The sequence below is a fragment of the Protopterus annectens genome, chromosome 15.part0 (assembly GCF_019279795.1).
Source record: "Protopterus annectens isolate FY-2018-M chromosome 15.part0, PAN1.0, whole genome shotgun sequence".
Lineage (NCBI taxonomy): Eukaryota > Metazoa > Chordata > Ceratodontiformes > Protopteridae > Protopterus > Protopterus annectens.
Window position 1 is genome coordinate 181,524,458 of NC_056749.1, and position 21,700 is coordinate 181,546,157.

The following is a 21,700-nucleotide window of genomic DNA, read 5'->3' on the forward strand; positions in this document are numbered from 1 at the left end:
CAAGATTGCACTTAGTGTAGTGAAGTGCAATCCTGGAGTTGATATATATGGGGGGTGCAGGGGGCTTGTCCCCCTGCTTACACTTGGTGGAAAGTGTTATGATTTATGTTGTTTAAACTCAGTATATGTATGATATGTGTGTTTCAGTGTTTTGAGTTTTCAGTGTTATGAAGTGAAGCATATACACACACATTAGCTTCTAAAATTTTTATATCAAAGTACTGGTAACTTGCACCAGGTTTTGTTTCTTGTCACAGACACTAAGCTAACATTTTCATCTAGAACTACCCACGGAGGTCTATAGGTTGCCACAACAAATCACTCATGAATTGTATTAAATCCAAATCAGTACTGATTTGGTTAAGCAGACTACCCCAAACACAGGTTAAAATACATTTTCTGATCCAATTTAGAAAAGAAGTCATTACAGAGCTTATCCTTATATGAAATACTTAAGTTGTGTATTAGTTTGCAAGCTGAAGAACTATCCTGTGTTAGATTCAGTAGGACATGGGACTTCTCCACAGGCAACTCAGTTTGTTGTTCATCTGCATTTGCATGCAAGCAGCACTTATGCTTGCAGATGACAGTCACACAGATAATTCTTAGAACTAGGACTCTGCTAAGCCCTACCCTCCTACAATAAAATTACAATTTTCAAAAGATGGTAATTTTGGTTTTGCCCAGAGATTGTTTCTACTGATGAAGTATTATTCTTTAAAAGCTTGACTGTCGGTGACAACATTCTAAACGCAACAATTACTCAATCTTCAAAACGCTGATTTGGTCCTTATGATTAAGCAGCATACCAACCTTCTGAAGTTCCACTAACTGCAGCACAGCAGTCGCCATGACAATCTTACTGCTGGTTGGCAATAATCAAATCATTTGACAAATGGAATACATTTATTTTCCAAGCATAAGACCAGGCGTCCAACGAAGTTACATGAACAAGAGAAAGTGCAACTGACTACGACTAAATACACATATAAATACATAGTACTGAACTTTCAATGAAACGGAAACCTGAAGGACCTTCAAACTACAAAAAAAAAAAAAAATTAAAACTGTCATCATTAAGAATGGGTCATGAGTTTAAGGGACTTTTAGAGCTAGTATAGGCTTAGATCTCAACTATTAAATTAAAGAGATGATTATGAGTGGCTCACCAATCATAACCCATTTATTATCTGTTCGAGACATGGATGGCAAGAAATTCACTTGTAATCCATGTCAAGAACATATAATAAAGGCTCCATGTACTACTAGCTACAGTGAAAAACAACCGCTAAGTGTTTTTTCGGCTTTCAAAGCCATAAAACATTTAGCCAACAATGTCTGAAAGGCAGTGTACTGTTGTCCCTCACTTTTACACTTACCTTCAATGCTACTCTACTGTGTATATTTTCACAGAATATCCAGATTATTACTACATATTTTTGGTTTGCTCCACATAACATCTGTGGTTTTCAGAGAAAAAACACCACAAATTGAAGTCAATAAATGGCGGCAATCATTTGTGTTTCAGAGCTTGCATCCTTCAGATTATGCAGGCAAATCCCTTCTATTCAATTTTTTTTTTTTTACACAAAATTAGGAACACATTAAGTGTACGCACAGGAGTCAGAAGCAAATATTTTTCCCTGCTGCTTTCATTTGCTAGTCAGTACTGGCAAATTTTACTGCCTGGTATTAGACCTAACCTTAACAACATAAACATGGGGTGCTTAACATTTGTTAAGGTTGGGTCACGCCACTCTGGAGCTTAACTTGTTTGTCTTTTTCTGAATACTGGGCAGCAATCAGCATGCTGTGTGCATACAATACCATAAGTATGATGTCTGGAATGCATAACAGCACAAGGCAGGATGTACTAAGCAGAACCTGGGAAATGCTTGAAGTTCCCTGACACTTGAACCCAGAAGTGGAGAAGACAGGTATGGTATTAACAGCTTCACATAGGACCTGGTATTTTAATGTTGATACCTTATATTCTGACATGGGGCCCACAGCTAGTTAATGGAGACAGTGCAGCACTGTTGCGTGGGTGCAAAGATCAATACCTGTAAGCAAATATTTCACAGCATCTGGCACTGCAAGCAAGCAGCCAAGTTCGTTATCAGACTGAAGGTAAATATTACGAAATTCCAAACATGAACAGAACAAACATCGCTAACCTTTGAAAGATCATTTGATTGACAGAATGACTATTTTTCAGATTAAATTCCCAAGTTAATTTAAGGAAGCTTTGACTACGCCATTCAGTTGGTCTAGAAATGACAGCTAATCACCAATAGTAATGCGCAAATTATGGTAGCAAGACACAATTTCAGCCTGTTACCCCCAAAACATAATGAGGGCAAAACAGGAGCTGAGGAGAGCCTTAAAGTAGTACCAATGGTCACTTCCTTTATCTTGCATTGGCAGAACAAAATCTGACCACTCCTAATCCAAACAGGAATTGTTTCCAGACTTCATATGAGCATTAACATGGTTGATGGCCATTTCTGACAGAAAAAAAAAAGGTATAACATTACCATCAGCATTAGAATGCTAACTCAAATTTCTCTTCAGAATGTTTACATTTCTACTTTTTTCTTTTCTTTGTGTTTTTTTTTTTCATGTTCTTGGCAAGATGGCTCAGGTCATGCCTGCAAAGGGTCCTTGGGTCCTTGAACCAGTGCACTTACATGGTTAACAAAACTGAAGACCTCTAGAGAAAGCCTACATAGTGTAAACAATGGAGATCCAAGAATGCAGTCCTGTGGGACTCTACATATTTCAGTCTTTGAGCTGCGGATGTCATGTACTTATAAGGATAGAGTGTGAAGATTCAGTTACAGTAAAGCATGTATCAAGATGGATGTAACTGTAGGAAAGCTTGGCACAATCCATGTCCAATATTCAAAGCCAGGATGGACATGCAAAATGACATAACAGGACCAAATTTTGACTTCGGTTTTGTGAAAAGCCATGTCTTTTTTTGTAAATTTGGTTTACTAGAAGCAAGTTTTGATTGTGCAAAACATCTGGGATGAAATGACATTTCCATAAGCAAAATAGTCATAGGAAGCATTACAGGATGGATAACTGTAGTCTAAAATAAAGGGTGTTAAAATGAGGAAACTCGAAGCCAATGTTCAAAGGGCAGTGTAATCGAATTGTTAACCTCAAAGGTGAACCTGCCTGTGGCCGACTAGTGTGTGTATATGTATGTCTGCCTGCAAGATAAAGTGCAACAAAGGCGAAATCGAGGGCCTTTGTAGAAATTAGACTGCATTACTTAAGACAGCTTTCAAATGTTCAGCCCCTTATACAGACAGCCTACTGTCTATGAAGAACATCTAACTTCTTTATCCTGTTGTAACCCACAGCATATGCAGTTTACAAGCATGCTTACATACACAGTAAAACCCATGCATATTTCATCTATAATCTGTGTCACTCTTCGCCACCAATTGAAATATAGCACAATGTAAACTAGTAAAATGATAAAAAATGACATTATTCAATTAGGCACTTTTTAAAATAAAGAGATACACTAATAAGTCTAAATCTAAAAAAGGAGTCCCTACTTTATCGGAAAAGTAGCAGCAGCTGCATTAATCTGATGTACTGTGAAAATTGTTGCATCTTACATGAGTGCATGCATACATAGCACTTTCTCAAGGCATCCCTGGATTCAAATCAGTAAGAAGAGACAGAACAGAAATAAAGTTCTGCAATACAAAATAGTTATTTTAAAACATCATTCTTAAATATCATTGCATAATGGCAAAATAACATGTCTCTATATGAGTAATTCCCAGAGCCGGCTTTAGTTGGTCACCTGGGCTTTACTCTCATGACTAAACCATGAGCTGTAGTTAAACCCTGGATTAAAACATGCTACAGTGCATAGTTCACTGACAATATGCACGCAACTCATTGCTACAAACTATGTTAAATTCTGTATATTAAAATGAGCCACCTTTAAAACTTTTTGGTGGACAAATACGGCCCAAAACAATATTCTGGAAGACAGTCAAATTCGTTTCATTTTTAGTGCAATGACTACTCCATTATGTTCCCATCCTCATTCAAATTAATAAAACTAACATTTTCAGAAATCTCATAAAGAACATGCAGTTGGCTAATTAAAAACTGTTATATTATTATATACATCTATCTATCTATCTATCTATCTATCTATCTATCTATCTATCTATCTAACTATCTATCTATCTATCTATCTATCCATCTGTACTACTGCAAAGTATGTGCGTAATTTTTGGAAGAGTGAGTTGGACAGTAAAACAACCTGCTGCAATATTTAACGATGTTACTTCAGTTCTTGGACATCTGTACTAGTAAAGGATATAGTGATATCGCAAGTTTGAAAAACATACTGAGCATTTCCCTTTTCTTTTTTTTCAGTGATACTAACCTCAAAATTGCAAGTGATTACAGTTCCAGGGACAGAAGATCTCCTTCTGAGTTTGGCCATCAGCCCAGGAATAAACTTCGCTGAATCACTTTAACATCATTCCTTAAGAAACAGGTGTCAAAGCCTACAGGGGGGAAAAATAAAAATGTAAGGCATAAAACAAACAGGTACACATCTTAGTTTGTTCCTAATTGTGCTGTTTTGTAAATTTAGTACAGCTTTAACAATCAAATTGTTAATTAACAAAATAGCAAAGGAACACCAAAAATGTGGCAATATCATTTTTTTATTCCATCTAAGATAATATGTCAGCGTGAAGCAGTAGTTGTAGCTAGTAACCTTATGACTGCATTCATCAAGCCACATCTTGTATGAAGAAAAAAAACAACAGTACAGAAACATTTCTTAGATGTGATCTATAAATGTAAACAATGAATTGCAAATCTTTTAATGTGGTTTCCTGTATTATTTCTTCCGTGATTAGGCCATTGTTAACTTGTTTCAAAACCTGCCGTCATATAAACGTGTGTAAGGAAACTATTAAATATAAGCACAATATGAGTCCATTGATTAGTTTAACTATTGAGTTATAGTCTCAGTAGGGCATGTCCGGTTACCTAGGAATTGTAGGAAGAATGTAGTAATCTATTCTCTTTCTCAGTGATTAAAATACAAATCAGCTTTTACTCTCCTCATGTCTGCAGTGACTTCTGTTGCTTTTCAGTGGTATGATATATAATTAAGGGGTGTAATTCAGATACCAGCATCTGGTATGCCTATCAGGAGACAGTATGATGCAAAAGTCGGTATGTGGCATGTTAAGAGGACACAACCCTTCTTTCTACACTAGCGAGTTACTTGCCATCTGGCTTTGAGTGAGTCACTCGACCTCACTATGTGAAAATTAATTTTCAAGCAAGAAACAAGCCGCTGCTTCCCAGGTGGTCAGTTTGCAGGAAATACAATGAAAGTGGAAGGAGAGGGGGCTATAGTCCTGCAGTACAAATGTTAGTAAATTTAAAAATGCAGCATTACCTCTAGATTATTACACAATTTCGGCCCTCTACAGGTCTTAACCCATAAAATTGCTGATGACAGCCACTTGACTAGGAAATGAAAATAGAACAACTTCATACAATAATTGCAGTCCTGTTTAGGGCAGGCAGCTTATTAAGGAATGACATTGTGTTTTTCGACTGCTTTTGTATACCATTTCTGTGAAACTACCAGCCACACTGTTGACTGTTGTTAAATCACATCCTTCACTAACAGCGTCCATTACCTCAAGTAATGTATTTTGTGTTGTGGGCATCTGCTGATATTTGCATTCCAGACTTCCTTGAAAAGTTAAAGCTGACAAACTGAGACTACTAACCTCTTATCAGATTGCAGAACAGCACCAACACCCACATATGTAACGGCTACGTCATTGGCTGTCTGACATAAAGCTCCATGTTTATTAAGTACATAACAGAGCTGCCCACATTTCTTTGGTTTCACAGCAACTTGGGAAGTGACAAAAAGGGTATAGCATGATTCTGGCACATTTTGTTACTGTGCATTAATTTTAATTTCTACAGAAATAAAGAAAATGAATGTTTTCAAATGTCATATTTAACTTGTAAACTACAATCAGTGACTGAAGTTGTTTTCATTGTAAAATATCTATGAATTATACAGTTCTTCTATTGTGAAAGGATGAAGTCCTGACTACAACCCACCCATCCCAGGTTAGATTACGGTCATGGACATTGGTTGAACCTCAAGCAAGATGGAAGAACATACCTATCTGTGAGGTAAGGAGGCAGATCAGATTACATGTTGACATGTTTTCTTGAAAGTGGAAAGGCAGAATGAACTGTATCCTGGGGTAATAAGCCACAATGTGGCAGTAGCCTTCATTACTGGTGCACAGGCATGGAAATGACATTATGGTCTCTGTAGATCTGACACATTCCGCCCCACCCCCCACTGGAGGTGGATCTCGGGCCATATAAACAAAACACGTGACTGGCTGCCAGAATCACACTTCTGTGCCTGACACTTGCCTATGAAGACCATATGGGCAGTCACAGTACAGAAGGTATGATGGTCAGTTGACAACAGAAAAATAGCCCCAAAAAATAAATATGAACTACCTTCTCTGGATTACAAGCTATTAAAACTTCTACAGAAAAATGAGAATAACATCCTTTTGTTATTTAAATAAAAAAAAAAACAATTAGATGGAAAGTGACTGTACAGTTTACAATAAAATAAAATTCAAAGTCCTAAGCAACAAGACAACTCCAAGAGCCCAAATTCCCATATTAGTAACAAAATCCATTTATGGAATACCACAATTAACAGCTAAAACTTTGTCTAATTCTTTCTGTGGCTACATATGAGGTATCAATTTTATTACATATTATCTAGCCACTTTGAGTTAATGCATATTAAAAGCAGAAAACCACTTACCAGTAAAGTTCATGCATAATCTAGATCATGGATTCTTAGATCATTCCCAAAGATTAACTGTGACAAACTTACTGTCTGACATTCTTGAATAATCTTCTTTTTCTACTAAATGATTCATGGTAGGCAGTCATGCACATGATCTGTGTAAACCTTTTATTATGCACATTTTCAATACTACAGAATAAACTTGCAGAAGGATTATGATGCTAGACCCAGATGATGCACAGGGGTCTACTTCACTTTGTTGAACTGCCTAATCATCAAATACCTCTTTGTCACCCCCTTTTGTCAAAACTACACTTCAGCAAATGGACTTTTCAGTGAAACTTATCCCAAGGATACCCAATGATAGGCTATCATCTAGAATTTGCACTATTCCCCACTGTAGTGTGATCTTGGAGTTGGTATATTTAGTTAAGGGGGGGCAGCCCCCCACACTGTGGTGTGTGGGCGGTGTAATCCCCACACCTGGGTAGGTTTTAAATATTACATTTTTTTCACGTTGCTAGTTTGGCCTACCATTGCTTATTCCTAGGAGAAGTTTCACTGAAAGTCCATTCGCTGAAGTGTAGCTTCAACAGAAAGGGGTCGACAAAGTGGTATTTGATGATTAGGTGGTTTGATTAACTGATAAGACCAGATGCACAGCAATCGCCAACATTCGAAATTAAGCTAGAGAAATAATATGGAATAAATCTCTGCACAGACATTTACTATTCCTTCAAAAGATATTCATGCCATTGTGACAAACTTACATCTCCAGCTGTCCACTTTCAGTAGACACTGATGCACTGTTTGTAACATCTGTAATAAATAACTGATGACATATCTAACTCTGTAGCTGCTAGCCTACTCAACTCAAGGCATGAGCAGTAATGCTTTGTAAAATCTAGGTCTGCATTACTTGCTCATGAATGCTATCTGTGAGCATGCTCTTTTCTTATTTTACAATACAGCTTAATAACAAACACTTCCTCTAAAGATCTGACTTCAGAATGTTTGCGCACACTGTGTGAATGTTTGATAACCTGTGAGGACAGTGAAGGAATGGATCACTGTTTAGATGAATCTTGCATTCAGATATCCTCTGCCATCCTACCAGTTTAGAACTTTGCACTTAAGTACACTTGACTGGCTAGCTTATCTTTCCTATTTTTAGAACTAGAAAACACGAAGATGGATTTTTGTCTCACCATCCATCCAGCATACAAACACAATCCCTTTTCCCATTTTTGCACATGGAGTCGGTGTGTCATTTCAACGGTGACAATCTAGAGCCCTAGCTGGCTATGCCTGCTGCTGTTTTCCATACCACACATACAGATGCACATCTACACCTATTGCCAATTTAAAGTGTCCAATCCACCTTGTGACTGCCGTTTCTTAAAGGCTGTGATAGAATTTTTCAAGTTTACAGTGAGTGATCCCAACATTTCATTGTTGTTGTATCTTTCGGCTTTTCTGGGTTAGGGGTTGCCACAGCGGAACTCCGGTCCACTAATGATTGGCAGTAGATTTTTACGTACCGACTTGCCAGGCCTGATGCACAACCTTCAACGAAGGTACGCCCATTCATGCATGTCTCCACACAGAAGACGCTTTAGCTGAGAATCAAACAGGACAACTTCTTACTGTGAGGCAACAACGCTACCACAGCAGAATCCCAACATTTCATTAAAGCACCTTATTTTCTATCTTTGACTTGTGAATGTTAAATTGTGTTCTCCGTAGGTAGATCAACTGGTAGCAGAGACCATTTGTCTGTATATATGTACTTCGGTTTGTTAACTGGGAGGATACATGGCATGATCCAGGCCTCATTTATGATAATAGTTCAGTAATAGTTAAGGAGAAAGCAGTAATACAGGCACAGAAATAATTTCAGATTGGAAAAACATAACACACAAAATGATAACATGATAGCTGTGACACAAAATGGCTCAAAAAGTAAAAGTGAATATTAGAGTATGTAACATACATAATTAGAACGCAACAGATGCAAAGATGGTTTCAGAACATAAAGATTATAATATTAAGAATTAAATCTGACATATTACTTTACATTTCAAATTTCTGGACAGAAAATGTATACAGTAAGGAAAGAGTAACAAACCAGAATACCGAATTATGTCTGAATACTACTGATGTAAACAAAGGCCTAATAACTGAAAACAGTACAGAAGATGTCCATTCTGGTAAAATGGAGGGAGGGGATAAATATTTTTACCGGAGTGCCAGAAATTAATATTTTAAAAGTGACAGACTGCACAAAAACATACTCTGTACAAGATAAGTCCAACAAGAATTAAGAAGCAAGGTAAGAGACTGAGTTAGACAATTTTCAATGTAGATACAGGCAAGCATGCCTATGCAGAATGAAATTTTAGAGTATTATTTGTGTGAGTGAAAGCAAATGGTTACATAGATCATGAATGACATTTACTATATTTACAGAAATAAAAGTCTAGTAGGAAACTGGTAATGTTACAAAGATTACTATGAAGCACTGCAATGTAATATAGGAAAGAGAAATAATTTGTGGAGCTTTTCTCCCCAGGTTTTCGCTGAAAAAGGGCTATCAGTTCAGACGGACTAACCTGGTCAACAAATGTAACATAAAATAATAAATAATACAACTGTTTGTTGGAGATAGTTCTTATATTTTTCCTGAATGACTTGTATTTTTGTGCACTTCTAAGTTCTTTAAGTAGTAAGTTCGAGTTTACAGGTACAACTTAGTACAAGGGCTTTTTGCTAATGTCTTTTTTAAATTTGGGTCTAAGGTTCATAGGTACGTACTAGGCTAACTGTCCTTGTGGGTCATTTTAAGCCTAGCCAATTTCCCCTCAAAGGTGAGACTCGAGCCCTGTATCTTGTGTCTAAGAGATAAACACCTTAACCACTATGCCAGACTCTAACTACATTTTATCCATTTCATATAGACTCCTTAAGGGTAATTTCTGAAAATATTGTTATATATTAAATTTTCAAAAGCCTGTGAATATTCAGAAAATGGAAGGTGTACTCTCCCATACTGGGACAGTTCAGAAAAAAGTGCGGTAAGATTGATAGCTTGGTTTATATTTTGTCTGTTAGTATTTTAAGCATAAATGTAGGATTTGCCTTCAAGCCCAATCTGATGCTGTGAAAGGTCAAGTATACAGTGTCTACATATAAGGTATGATTTTTTTTTTTAATCCCTCTATACAAAGTTATGGCCACAAGAAATATGATTTTGCAAAACAAACATTTCAACTTGGCAGAAGAAGCCGGGTTGAAGGGAAGTAAAGTTAGCTTTTCTAACAAAGCTCAAATCCCATGGCATGATCAAAATTTTTGAATGGAAGTTGGATGAGAAACATGCTGCTTGCAAAGGTTTTAGAAACCTGAAGAAATACCAAAAATGTGTTGCAAGAAACATAGTGAAAATTAGACAATTGAGAAATGAACATTAATGGAAGAAAAGGGAGACCAGAATGAAGGATTTACACAGGATAGCCCAAATGATTGGACTGGAGCTAAAAGTGGACACAACCCTTTGTCAGCTTCCTCTTGCATGTTTTCTTGATGCTGGCTCTCTGTACAGAGGTTACAATATGGACATCTTTGGATGGTCTTAAAAAGACTTGAAATACCAACACAGACGGGAGCTTTGTCTCTATACTCAGTTTCATAGAGTCCTTAAGGGCAATCTGCACCATCTGTATTGGGCTATAAGGGATCCAAGAAGTCGAGAACTCGTAGACCTCAATAAACCAGACAGTCTAGCTAACACTAGAGCTAGTGCTCTAAATCTTCTTCGATGAATAAGACATGGAGAATGGCCAGATTTGTTATGTAGCTCCTGCCCTCTTCTCTGAAACAAACTCCCTATCCAGGTAAAGCAGTGTGACACACTGTCTTGCCTTTAAAAAGGATCTGGATAGGTATTCACAAATTAAATCCACATATGACTGGCCAGGCCTTCCTTGAGGAGAGAGAAAAAGGCCTATGGGTGGGAACTAGCAAGGCAGAAATGGCCTAGTGGTTCAGCTGTCTAATGCCTATGATCCTATAATCAGAAAGCATCCTGTTATCATTGCCCATTCCTATACCCTTATGGCCCGTTGACAAAAGGGATATCAATGAAAACCACCCTGGTTGCTAATGTATCATACTATAGCCATATTGATTGTGTGGATGACAAAAGCACTATGAGACAGGCAGTTTTAAAAGGCATGCATGTTGCCTAGATGACAACTAATGAAGGTGATGCAGAAGGATTATAACAGTCATAATAAGGTGTCTTGTGTTTTGCTTAGACTGCCCAGGGACACACGTCTATTGAACAACCTGAGGGCTAAGGTGAGACAAAAAAAAAATAAAGACTGGCTATTACTCAAACTTTTAACAACTCTTTGTCAGTCTGTGTTCAAGTAGGTACCCTAGAGGTCAAAACAGCTTCCAAACTTCCCATGAAAAGCAAGGAAGAACTGCTTGCATGGAGACCAAATAAATCTTTTGTTTGTGAATTAAATAATTTAAACCACTAAGATTTAATATCAGTCAGACTGAGGTACTTCCTTGGTACTAAATAGAAAAATGAATACTGATCAGACCATTTCCGAACTGAAATAACTTCCCAAATAACTATTTTTGAATGTATTTTATAACTGTCTTTTGCATCACACTTCTGATAGGGTGGAAAGTCAAATAATGGAAACAGCGATGTCAAGGGAGACTTGATTCATGAAATTTTGAAGCTTCTGAATTCAAAAGTCTGTATACACCAATCTTGCATAAATGACATCTATGCAAGGAGTTGGAAAGACAGGCAACCCTGACTGCCTTCAGACCTGAACAGTCAGCAAGCCTTCATGGATTCTATAACTGATGTCTGCCACATCAGGGGAGGATGTATTCACTTCAAATTTGTTAATGTGAAAGAGGCAATATATACCAAGATAGAATAGCTGAACCAAATCTAACATTGTGGAGCTTTTGAAAGAGTTGTTTATAGTTAACCCTTATTGCCCTTTTTAGTAACATCAAAACTCCATCACATAGATGACCTTCTTCAGCGGAATTAAATGCATGATTAATTGCTGTAAATAGGCCAGCAAGAGTGTTACTTCCCTGAATCTATGCTGGCGGGGGGGGGGGGGTATATGAGTACAGCATATTTGTTGATATGCTCTGTGATTTGGCTATACAGTATTTTTTCCAGAAACTTTGTAAAGGGGTAAAGAATGGAAATGGGCTTATTGTCCTCCAGATTTGTGTCCAAATTTCAAAGACCAAATTGGGAGAGCTAAAATTAAAGCATGTTTAAAGCTAAATGGAACCACACAAGATGCTAAAGATAGGCTAAATGTATTCTTAAGGGGGTTAGCAATATCCCCTGTAACTAAATTTAAGAAATATGAATCCATGGGGTTGCATTAGTTCACAAATTATTACAGTAATTGTTCCACTGATTTAACAAGATTAGTTTGAAATAAACTGTAAGAAGACAGTTTTCTGTTTCTATTTTGTGGTGGAAAAGGGAGCTTGTTGGACCAAATGGCAGAGAACCTGAGGTGGACTGATAAATATTTGAAATAAGTTACTTCAACTGCAGTAACACATCCTTGCTCATTTTATTGCTGTTGCTAGAATTCTGATTTGTCCTTACCAATAATAGTTTGTAAAATCTGATAACTATGTTTAGCAATCCAGACTGTTCAGATCTGATAGCTGCCTGGCTTTTGAAAACAACTATACACTCATTTTGTGAGCTGTCTTGGGACTGTCCGCATTTCTATAAGCTTATATCTGCCTTTTCACATACTCTAGGAGGACTGAACTCAACATTTTTTTAATAAATTAACCATCATGGTTCACTAAGGCATTCTTTAATTTTTGGCATCACATAGTAAAACTAAACTTTACAGCAAGTAACCCATGACATATTTTTTACTTTCTTATACTTTTTTTTCTTGCCACTTGTATATAATTGCTTAGCCCTTTTTCAAGTTTTAGAAAGTTTGCAGCTAATCACCACTGCAGATTCTTTATTTCGTGAACTTCATGGGTAACAAATTACATCTCCTCCAACTCCTCCAACAGAAAGTTCTATCTTGTTACACAAAAACACTTGTATTCACTAAGTAGTGCAGTTTTCTCATTCTAGTTTTGTAAATGCATTGTAAATGTTTTCTATGGCACTGCGAGCTCGGCTCATCTTATTCTTGTAGTAAATTGTACCATTAATTTCCACTTCATAACTCACCACTGCATCTCCCCTTCTTTCTCTAGGTACCATGACCAAAGCCTACTTTTATACTGACAACCACTGCCTTTACTGAGCCTCTCCAACTCCAGGAACAAGGACCGTGCACCTCCATGTTTACCCAGTGTTTAATATAAACAAAAAAAAGTATGTTCAACTGTTGATTCTATAGCTGTTATTTGTGTTAGCTTTATTGGCTACCTGCACACCACTGGGACACCCTCAGATACTCTGTTACCCCCACTACTAATCCTGTCCTTTGCTTCTACCTTTTGAAAGCTTTTCTCTAACCTGCTGAAAACTAACCTGTTATTAGCTATTTCCCATCTGGTGTAGCTACCATCATGTCTATGCTTCAAGTCAATACTCACCCGTAGCTTCCAATCCTTTCCTGCCTGCATCTTCCTTTTCTTCCCAACTTGTACTACTCACTTCCACTCTCACTCTGCAGTGCCTCTTGCCTGCATCTCCTGGCCAAGTGATTGTTTTTTGGTGCCAACTGCCATTACTGGTCCAGCCCACTCCATTTGTCCTTGCTATGCTTGGGCTCAATCTGCTCCCCTACCCAACCTCCATTTTCCACCCACCCCCACTTAAATTACATTAATACCTCATACACCCTGTGTCCTCCTCTTCCACATCTCCAAATTATCCAATCCCGGATTTCCCCACCCACCCCCTACCCCTCCTCCCTCACATCTCCCCTCCTCTCACTAAATCCTTCCCACCTTCTACTTGCTGATTGGTTTCACCTATCTCCCTCTACCTGCAAACTACCCTGACTTCACTTCTATCTCTATTCCCTTACTCTCTAAATAAAATAACAACAAAATACTTGCATCCCAACTCTTATCACTTAAATTTCTCTACTGTTATACCTCTCTTCCCCCACACATTCAATATGCCCTCCCTGTGCATCTTTACAACCCTATTACTACACTTATCTTACCTTACTTCCTATCAGATCCAGCTGAATCATTTTCACACATCTCCAGCCAGTACTTATGCTCTACCTCCTAAGGAACACTCCCTACCCTTCCTTATCTCCCCTTCTCCTTTTAATCCATCCTATACTCATCTTTATAAATGGAAAATATCCACTCGCTCATAAACCCTATAGTTTATACTTCTACTGTACCAAAACCAGTCTCAAGCATCCCACTTCTAGATGGTGACATTCACCCTAATCCTGGCCCTTCCATTACAACCACTACAAATACCAACCCAGCCAAACAGATACCTATTTATGCAATTAACATATAGAGATTACCTAACAAAGTTACAGAGCTTCACTCCTAGATTACCCGATATACTCCTCACATCCTAGCCCTACATGAAATACGGTTAAAACCACACATCTCTGTCTGTCTCAGAAATACTACCTCCTCACTACAATATCTACCATGCTGACAGAGTTGCCAAAAAAGGAGGTGGAGTTGCAGTAATGTACTCCAAAGCACCTCAGCCTATCCCCCTTTCCCTTATCTCTACCTAACTTCCACCCTGTTGAACGACTACTTCTAAACTGTCACCTCAACCCCCATAAAAAATGTTGCATTGCAAATATATATATATATATATATATATATATATATATGCACATACCACCTGGAAACATAAACATCCTCAAATCTATCCTATCCTGGATCTCACTGCACATGCCCTATGAAACCTTAATACTTGGAGACATTAATATTGACTGGCAAAAACTATCTACTGCCTCTCCTACCGAACATATTAACCTCCATGGGTTCCATCAACTTATCTCAACTCCTACTCATTACAATAGTAGGAATACTAACTGCTCCACCCAAGACTGGATACTTACCTCCGATCCCTCCCTGTATCATAACTCCACTAACAAACCAGGGGAAAAAGGCAAAAAACAAACAAGGCTAAAAAACCGCCACAAAAGGAATGATCCACCACATGACCTTCCTATAAATAGCTAAAAAAATCAGTGCATAGCCTACAAATCAACCTATTAAACAGGTCAACAAATATGATTTGTAGGCTATGCACTGATTTTTTAGGTATTTATAGGAAGGTCATGTTGTGTATAATGAATGTTGTAATATACTTGTTATAAAAAGGTTGCATTTTGGAGGGAATGGTTTTAAGAATTTACCTTACTTGTATTTTATTGGTGGATTATCACATGGGTAACTGATGGTACCATATCTAAAGCTCTGTAGACTTTATTTGACCTGTCTGAAGAAGTCCGGTCAATTGACTGGATGAAAAGCGCTTTACATTTATTGTTATATTAAACTTTGGAGTGGTTTGTTCCTTTTGTGGCAGTTTTTTAGCCTCGTTCATAACCCCACTACCCTACCTCATTCCTTAAGTGACCACCTCCCTACTTGAGTTGAAAGATACTTCCCACAATTGCCTAATCCCCACAGCTTTACAGAACATCATCATCTCTCTTCCTTTAATGCTGAAACCTTTAATGACAGGCTCAATTCCATTAACTGGACTCACCTTAAGTACCTTCCCCTCAATGATGCACTGCTGCAATTTAATAGTACTTTCCTTGCCATCCTCAACTCTTTAGTCCCCGTAAGAAAAATCAGAGTCAAAACAACTTACTCTCCTTGGCTCTCTAAAGACGCACTCACTTTCATGAAGGAAAGGGACAAGTATTGGAAACTATGGCTAAAAACAAAACCTGCCCGCTTCTCCAAAAATATAAAGAAGTCCGAAACCTTTCAAAGAAGCAAATCAATAAGAATAAGAAAAAATACTATTATGATGCCCAATTCACACATAAGTCAAACCCCCAGAAAGTTCTGGCACTCAATAAAATTCTGCATCCTGGTGAACCTACCACTCTCAATCCCTTTCCTTACAGCACTCTCCAAGAAACTGCCTCCTTACTTAATACCCACTTCATTGAATCTATTAATAAACTAACCAAAAAACAGCTAAAATCAAATCCTCTCTCACACCTCTGTCACTACTAGTAACTCCATCCCGTTCTCTCTTAACCCTGTCTCCACTGCTTACATAAAATCCCTTTTACTCAAACTAAAACCCTGCTCTCCCTCTCCTGACAACCTCCCTCCCCTCTTTCTTAGGCTTGCAGCCCATTATATTGCCTACCCTGTCTCTATCCTAGTTAACAGATCTGAGAAGCCTATGTCCCCAATATCTGGAAATCTTTCTATACCATCCCACTATCCCACTTCACAAAGGAGGTAACGCCACAGATCCATCTTACTCTAGCCCCATTGCCATTCTCTGTCCACTCACCAAAATCTTAGAAAAATGTATACATAACCAGGTCCTTAAATACCTACTCAAGGAAAACCTTCTAACCTATCTCAACATGGCTTCTACCCTAAACATAGCACTGCCACTGCCATCCTATCTTTTACCGACACTGGTGCTAAAGCCAGGGACAAAAATCTTCTTGCATCTTCTCTCTTCCTCGACTTCTCTAAAGCTTTTGATACTAAATCTCATCCCAAGTTATTGATAAACTAACTGATCTTAATCTCTTCCCATCTACTATCTAATGGTTTTCAAGCCATTCTCTCAAATATACTCCAGTCTGTATGATGGCAACCCTCTTGCTCTCCCTTCCTACCTGTCCAAACTGGCATCTCTCAGGGCTCAATTCATCGACCTCTCCTCTTTAACATCTTCACTAATAAACTACACTCGTCCTGCGCCACCTCCTCTCTCATACAATACGCTGACTCTGCTGTCATCTCTATCTTTGATAACATCACCAACCTTCTATCCCTCACCCAAAATACTTTCTCATCAGTGGAAAAGTGTCTTACTGTCCACCAACTCGTACTTAATCCCAAAGAGACCAAGCTCCTAGTATTTCTTCCTAACTCTCTCTCCCACCACAAATCCACCTTTACCATCTCCTCTCAAGATGACACCCTTATCAAAGCTGAACCACACACCAAACTTCTTGGTACTATAATTGATGACCAGCTTAAATTTGACATCCATATACATCATCATCTTCTTTCGGCTGTTCCTGTTAGGGGTCGCCACAGCGGATCATCTGTTTCCATTTCTTCCTGTCCTCTGCATCATGCTCTTTCACATCAACCGCCTGCATGTCCTCTCTCACCACATCCATAAACCTCATCTTAGGCCTTCCTATTTTCCTCTTACCTGGCAGCTCCATCCTTCGCATTCTTTTCCCAATATACCCAGCATCCCTCCTCAGCACATGTCCAAATCAACGCAATCTCGCCTTTCTTGCTTTGTCTCCAAACTGTCCAACCTGAGCTGACCCTCTAATATACTGATTCCTAATCCTGTCCATCCTAGTCACACCCAGTTCAAATCTTAACATCTTTAACTCTGCCACATCCAGCTCTGACTCCTGCCTTTTCAACAATGCTACCGTCTCCAACCCATATAACATATCTGGTCTCACTACCCTCTTGCAGACCTTCCCTTTCACTCTTATTGGTACCAGTCTGTCACAAATCACTCCCGACACTCTTCTCCACCCATTCCACCCTGCCTGTACTCTCTTCTTCACCTCTCTTCCACACTCACCATTACTCTGAACTGTTGATCCCAAGTACTTAAACTCATCCACCTTTACCAACTCTACTCCCTGCGTCCTCACCATTCCTCTACCCTCCTTCTCATTTACACACATATATTCTGTTTTAGCCCTGCTGACCTTCATTCCTCTCCTCTCTAAAGCATATCTCCACCTCTCCAGGGTCTCCTCAACCTGGTCCCTACTCTCACTACATATCACAATGTCATCTGTAAACATCATAGTCCACGGGCCCTCCTGTCTAATCTTATCTGTCAACATGTCCATCACCACTGCAAATAAGAAAGGGCTCAGAGCTGATCCTTGATGTAATCCCACCTCCACCTTAAACGTATCTGTCACTCCCACTGCAGTCCTCACCAATGTCACACTACCCTCGTACATATCCTGTACCAATCTTACATACTTCTCTGCCACTCCTGACTTCCCCATACAATACCACAACTCCTCTCTAGGCACCCTGTCATATGCTTTCTCTAAGTCCACAAAGACACAATGCAACTCCTTCTGACCTTCTCTGTATTTCTCCAACAACACTCTCAGAGCAAATATTGCATCTGTAGTGCTCTTTTTCCTGGCATGAAACCATACTGCTGATCACTAATCATCACCTCCCTTCTTAACCTAGCTTCCACTACTCTTTTCCATAACTTCAAGCTGTGACTGATCAGTTTTATCCCTCTGTAATTACTGCAGCTCTGCACATCACCCTTATTCTTAAAGATAGGTACCAAAACACTTTTTCTCCACTCTTCAGGCATCCTCTGACTTTCCAAAATTTCATTAAACAATCTGGTTAAAAATTCCACTGCCATGTCTCCTAAGCACCTCCATGCTTCCACTGGTATGTCATCTGGGCCAACAGCCTTTCCATTCTTCATCCTCTTCATAGCTGTCCTTATTTCCTCCTTGCTAATCTGCTTCACTTCCTGATTCACTATCTCCACATCATCCAACCTTCTTTCTCTCTCATTTTCTTCATTCATCAGCCCTTCAAAGTACTCTTTCCATTTACTCAACACACTCTCCTCACTTGTGAGTATGTTTCCCTCACTGTCCTTTATCACCCTTACCTGCTGCACATCTTTCCCAGCTCTGTCCCTCTGTCTAGCCAATCGGTACAGGTCCTTTTCTCCCTCTTTAGTGTCCAATCTCTCATACAACTCTCTATATGCCTTATCCTTAGCCTTCGCCACCTCTCTCTTTGCCATGCGCCTCATCTCCTTATACTCATGTCTACTTTCTTCATCTCTTTGACAATCCCACTACTTCTTCACCAGCCTCTTCCTCTGTATACTCTCCTGTACTTCCTCATTCCACCACCATGTCTCCTTGTCCTCCTTCCTTTGTCCTGATGTCACACCAAGCACCTTCCTAGCAGTCTCCCTTACTAGCTCTGCTGTAGTTACCCAGCTATTCGGTAACTCTTCATTGCCTCCCAGTGCCTGTCTTAACTCTTCCCTGAACTCCACCTCACAATCACCCTTTTTTAACTTCCACCATTTAATCCTTGGCACTGCTTTCACACTCCTCCTCCACTTCTTGATCATCAACATCATCCTGCAGACCACCATTCTATGCTGCTTAACTACACTTTCCCCAGTCACCACTTTACAGTCTCCAATCTCCTTCAGACTGGCCCTCCTACATAGGATGACATCCATATACAACAATGCATTAAAAAAAAAAAACAACCAGAAACTGGGTCTGCTCTATAGAAATATGAAATTCCTAGGTCCTGACTCCAAACACACTTTTGCACAAGCCTTTCTCCTTCCATGCCTTCTCTATGCGTCTCCTATCCTGACCCACCTTCAGTCATCCCTACTTACCAAACTCGAACATATAACAACACAGACAGATTTGCATGTGACCAACCATACAAATCTGATCACTGTCATGCCCTGAACAAACGTTAATGGCTTGAATTCTCCCAGTTCCGCCTTCATTCCCAACTCCAACTCACACACTCACTGCTATATAAACTTTCAACCTGTCCCTCTCTCTCATCCATTATATCCCCTTATACCCCAGGTCATTCACTTCGTAACTCTGACCAGAACCTACTAGACATTTATAAACCAAACAAAAATATTGGCAAACTCTTACAGAAACTCTGTGTCCTACTCCTGGAATAGGCTTCCCCCTGACATTTGCAGTATTGAAAGTACCGGCCTCTTCAAAACTAGTCAAAATCTACTTCCTGAACTCAGAATCCTGCCCTTGAATTACTCCCTTAACTTCCATCTCCACTTTCATTGTTTGTATGTAACCCACTTACTCTCACCTAAGCTACCTTGTAAATACCATCTTTGCTGAATCTGCTCTGTCATTGTGCAATTTATCTGTTTTTTTTTTTTTTTTTTCTTAAATGTTTGCAACCTTTACTTCCACTCTGTCTTACCATGCTGTATATCCCAGGTACTTTTGTTTTCAACACTGATCATCAAAACCTATATTTCTTTGTAATTTTTGTCCATTGTGTTCACGTACATAAATTCTGTATATTACTAGCTGTTCATATTCTTAATATTGCATACTATTGTTTAAAACTTATATATTTTGATCCTTGTATAAAATTTCATCACAGAACATCATTTCTGTCAACTGAAGCTTTTCTCCTCAGGTCTCCACTGAAAAAGGGCCATACGGCTCAGCTGGACCAAACAGGTTAACAGATGTCAAACAAATAAATAAATAAATAGTTATGATGTGATTGCAGTAGTTCTGAAGAGTGGCTCAAATTTTAGCTACTCTTGAATTGAGATTCTGGCTACAAAGGTGACCACGTTGACAGTGCTTCTATTTTTACCAGTTTAAGCCCATTGAAAGATTATTTTAAAATGACATTAATGCGGGAACTCCATGTAATAAAACTTTTTTTATGTAAATAAAATGTGCTTTGGATTGGATAAACTTATTTATAGCCCCAACTTTGTATGTTACAATAATTGTGAGATTGTTGGAATTGTGTTTGTGTATGTTAAGGATGATACAGACTACTACACTGCTAAAGCTTAGAACCCTGGTGTTAAAATTTCACTGAAAAATGATGCTATCACAGCTGCTGCTAGCATTAAAGTGAAGGTCATTTTTCTCCACATTGCCTACTGACCATCAACTCCTATCTGCAGAGTCTAGAAGGGTTGCTATCATCCAAGCAGCTGTTACGGTTTTCTACTATCCTGGATGAGTTCAGTAGGCTAGACAAGCAAGACTCCTACAGCACCTGGTTCACTGAACCATTAGCATTTATATATATATATATATGAACCATATATATATATATATATATATATATATATATATATATACATATATATATATATGTGTGTGTGTGTGTGTGTGTGTGTGCGTGTGTCTGTCTGTCCTCTGACTAGAGTATCTATGTTGTTTAGTGGGCATAAATCTTTAGCCCTTAATTTGAATTAACCAAAATATACTGCCTCTGCTAGGTGCCAAGCATGCAGCAGACTTGGCCACTTCTCTCCACACACATGATGGGCACTCTGTACCTGGCAAATCATTCCCATCCTCCCCACTAATGCACTAATGCTTAATATACCTGGGCCACCAACTGTTCCTGAGTAGTCGGAGCTGAGTCATGGCTTTAGGGCCCCATGTCACAGCTCAACAAGTGAACATTTTTTAGTAGGCTGTCCAGTGTCACTCAAGGAGTTGACTGTAATTTGTGACAGACAGTTAAAAGACAGCTATCACTTTTTACCTACTGTTTAGTAGTTAGTTTTCCATGAAAACCGTATTTTGTATCTGTGTTTTTATGGATAAATTCTTCACATTTTCAAATGGCTTGTATGTACAGAGCAATCCAAATGCAGGGAGGAGGTGGGTTACATTTATTAAAGCAATATTAACCCTTCTTATGTATAATAACTATTTAAGATGTCATGCCTCTGTTTCAAATCCATTCTATACATTCAGAAAAGAATCCCACTATAGAGCAAGAGCAGCGTGGCTAAGCATATATCATGCCAGTGATAACAGGCAATGATGTACATGGCAA

At 38.7% G+C, this 21,700-nt stretch overlaps 1 protein-coding gene across 1 annotated transcript in view; it reads right to left on the bottom strand.

The window, feature by feature from the left end:
• NEXMIF (neurite extension and migration factor) overlaps positions 1-21,700 on the bottom strand; it is a 1,441,710-nt gene that overhangs the window by 210,864 nt on the left and 1,209,146 nt on the right. Inside the window, exon 4 of the mRNA XM_044057672.1 lies at positions 4,427-4,550. The gene's annotated coding sequence lies outside the window, so the exon portion shown is untranslated. The remainder of the gene's footprint in view (positions 1-4,426; positions 4,551-21,700) is intronic.